Below are 3524 nucleotides of genomic sequence, written 5' to 3' on the forward strand. Positions count from 1 at the left end.
TGTTAAAGAAATGATCACTCTCGCTTTTGGAATAATCTTCAGACAGCCTTGATTGTGATGGTTTAAAGTTCTTGCTTTGATAAACAGCGATGTTCCGTCTTCGGTTTCACCTCGAGCTGTACTCTGGCTATGAAGGTGTAGTTTTCTGACGTGTGACCCCAGAGGAAATTCTTGTTCAAGGGGGAAATTAGATGTCGGCCTCTAATGGTCCAAAGTTAAATTCATTGGTTCCGAGCTGCTCTTGTTCCCCAGATATAGTGCCTTGATTTTCAGGTGATCAGGAGATTGTGTACAAGAAACTGCTCCGTTAGTACCACACTCTGAATATTTAACAGTCAATTAAATTACTGGATATGAGGACAACAACCTGGACAAATATTGCAGGCATTTAGTCCAAGAGTATTTTTTGTGCAGTTGTGTGAATAGTAAAATTAAATCTGTCTCCAATATCTTACTATAACCACAAGAGTTGCTTCTTTAGACTTAAGAAGGCAACAGCAGGAAATGATTGCTTTTTCATTAAAAAGGGCTTTAACTACTATAGCTCATCGTGATACTTAGTCAATATTTTTTCAAACAGAAGAAACAATCGAAGCGGTTTTTCATTTTTATCCTTTTTAAATCAACATTCAATTTTAAACAAATAGATAAGACACGTTTCAACCGGTCGCTCGAGTTATGTTTAAAAGTATTAGAACAAGAAACTTCCTGCTTTAAAAGACCAGTGCTGTACTGGTGTTCGTAACAAAACCTTCTTAACAGTGCCTGGCTTGGTAGCCGAGAGAGAGAGTCTTGATCATCCCTGGTCAGCGGCCGAAACGTTGTGTTTTCTTTCTGCCTTTTTTCAGTTATGGAATAAACCTTTACTTGTTCCTTTGCGATAGACACACGTATGTCCACAGAAGCTCAAGTGTCAAGAAAGGATATGGCTGCAGGTACGAATGGGGACTTGAGTCTGCTGGTTTGGGAGCTGGGGAGTCGGTATCTGCGCTCTGATGGGTTTAACTGGAAATGATGAAACAAGGGGGGTGAAGGATCCTCCCAGATGGATTTTGCTTTTCGCGAAACACGTGAATGAGAGACGGAGGAGAGGGGCTGGAAGATCAGCCCCAGGGACCTTCTGACACATTTTCACCAGTCTGCCCAGTTTGTTCTTGCCTCTCAGAGTCAGGTAACCAAACCAGCAGATCCGGGGAAAAGTAAGAACAAAACCCACAATGAATCATCGACCTTAAAATACTTCAGCTTCCTCAAGAAAAAAAAGATACTGTTGACCTTTCCTGAGGACCAGGCCAGTATTGGCTTCGAAATTAAGCTGGAAGTCCAGGACAGTCCCCGAGTACTTGCATTGCTCTACCAGCTCCGCTGAAGCTCCCCCCCATGTAGGTAAGGGTGGGAGTGCTGGGTGTTTTTCCTGAAGTCAATTATCATGTCTTTGGTCTTGGACCCAGTGAGCTTGAGGCGGTTTTGTTCACGCCAGGCCACAAACTCATCGACGACGGGCCTCTGGCTCCTTCATTCTGCCTGCAGCAGGTTAACAATGACAGAGTGGCCAGCAGATTCGATGAGGTGTCCTGAGAGGTGATTGCTCATTCAATGGAACAAGTAATAGGTTTATTCCATGCTGAAAAAAAGAAGAAAGAGAACACAACATTTCGGCCGTGGAGCCTTCTTCAGGTGTGAGAGAGACAGGGCAGTAGGCAAAGGTAAAGTAGCGGGAGAACAAAGGTTGGGAGAGAGGAGGAGTGAGAGGCGGGAGCAGGGGACAGAAAGAGAGGCCAATCAAGAGGTGAATTAGCTCATTCAATTGGTAGTGTAAAGGACAAAGACTAAGGGAGACAAAACACATCCTGTGGAGGGGGGTGAGGAGGGACTCAGTGGAGGAATGCCTTTTGATGGCTAAGACATTGTTGACTCCCACCCTCTGGGTTCTGTCTGTCGGGAGATCAGTATCCCAGCTGACCAGACTGGAGATGAAGAGCCAGTGCCCGTCACCAAGTCGCCCCCAGCATGTCCAGTTTGTCAAATGCACAGGCGCAAGGAAATGCTTATTCGCATGTGTGCTCCACTGCAAAGACACTAAGGAAACACCCCAAAAAACATAAAACACCGGGCTGCAGCAGCAGCAGCAACACAAGTCGGCGGAGCGTCTGCGTCTGCAGATTTAAAGACACTGGAGGCAAGAGGAGAAGCGGGGCGGCGGGAGGCAGTCCGGCAACAAACTCAACTGAGCCCCTGTGCGAAAGCCTTTCGAACTTCCGGGGCGCCGAACAGCGCACCCGTGGAAATGCAACTGCAGCGGACGACGATCTATGCCAGCACGCCTCCCGTGTAATTGGGTTGTAGATCGCAGCCTCACAACTGGACGGCACTTCTGCGTGGACGGTGCGAGCGGGGAACTGGCGGAGCCACGGACTGCAGCGTCTTACCCGCCAGCTCCTAATTGGCGCGTTTCGTTCCGCCTTAAATGCTGCTGCGGTGATGTTATGTCGCCTTTCGCCGGTAGATGGCTCTCTTCGGTCTTTTTCAAAATGTGCTACTCCGGATGCTATTACTGCACATATCCTCAGTAAAGGGGAAGGTCTATGCAAGTAGTGACTGTCCAAATCGCATTTCTGTATGAAATCGAAAATCGAAGGCCACGTGGCATGTGAGGATTTATAGTCAACAAAATAGCGCACCTTCTGTTGGTCTGCTTTTTAAAAAAACAGTACAGTAACATTTCCCGTACTTCAGGGTTTTGACAGTCTGTCACATGGTCTCTCACACCTCGGTGTCAGAATTGTGAGACGATCTTACACGGGAGGGCCACAGCAAATCAGCAGAAAGTGCAATCACTGTTTGCCGATGCGTTCTCTCATGCCATGTTCAGGGGGTTATTGTCAGCACAGCGAGGGGGATTAGCTCAAATGGTAGAGCGCTCGCTTAGCATGCGAGAGGTAGCGGGATCGATGCCCGCATCCTCCAGCTTTTGGGCGGAGCGGTGGCACTGTGGCTAAGGATCTGCGCCTGTGGCTGGACAGGTTGAACTATAAATTTATACAGCATGAAATATATATGCTGTATAAATGGCTGACCCTACGCTCTGACCCCCAGCTTCTCTCCCTGTCTGTGTGTCTCATGGAGAGCAAGCTGGGGTCTGGGAAAAGACGAATTCTTTATGCAATAAACTGTATATGGCTAATAAAGTAATCTTGTCTCAGAAAACGATACAGTACAATTTCCTGTATTTCAGGATTTTGACAGTCTGCTACATTGCACCTCGGTGTCAGAATTGTGAGATGATTTTAAAATCGGGGGGGGGCGTAGTCACAAGCAGAAAGTGCAATCACCTTTTCCCAGTGCAAGCTCGTGTTAGTGTGAGTTTTTACAATTGGTTTGCGATTTTCTGAAATATATTCCGTACAAAAATACAACTTGGACAGTCGCTATTTGGATATCCCCTTTCACTGAGGACGCCCACTGTATTGCACCGGGATTAGCACTGACCCGAGAGAGCCGCCTACAGGCGACAGCCGACATGA

The 3524-nt window shown here is 47.2% G+C and overlaps 1 non-coding gene across 1 annotated transcript; it reads left to right on the forward strand.

Moving 5' to 3' along the window:
- Positions 1 to 2894: 2894 nt before the first annotated feature.
- Positions 2895 to 2967, forward strand: trnaa-agc (transfer RNA alanine (anticodon AGC)). Its single transcript has one exon. It is a non-coding gene; the product is annotated as a tRNA-Ala (tRNA).
- The last annotated feature ends 557 nt before the right edge of the window (positions 2968 to 3524 follow it).

This window comes from Lepisosteus oculatus, chromosome 4 (genome assembly GCF_040954835.1).
Source record: "Lepisosteus oculatus isolate fLepOcu1 chromosome 4, fLepOcu1.hap2, whole genome shotgun sequence".
NCBI lineage: Eukaryota > Metazoa > Chordata > Actinopteri > Semionotiformes > Lepisosteidae > Lepisosteus > Lepisosteus oculatus.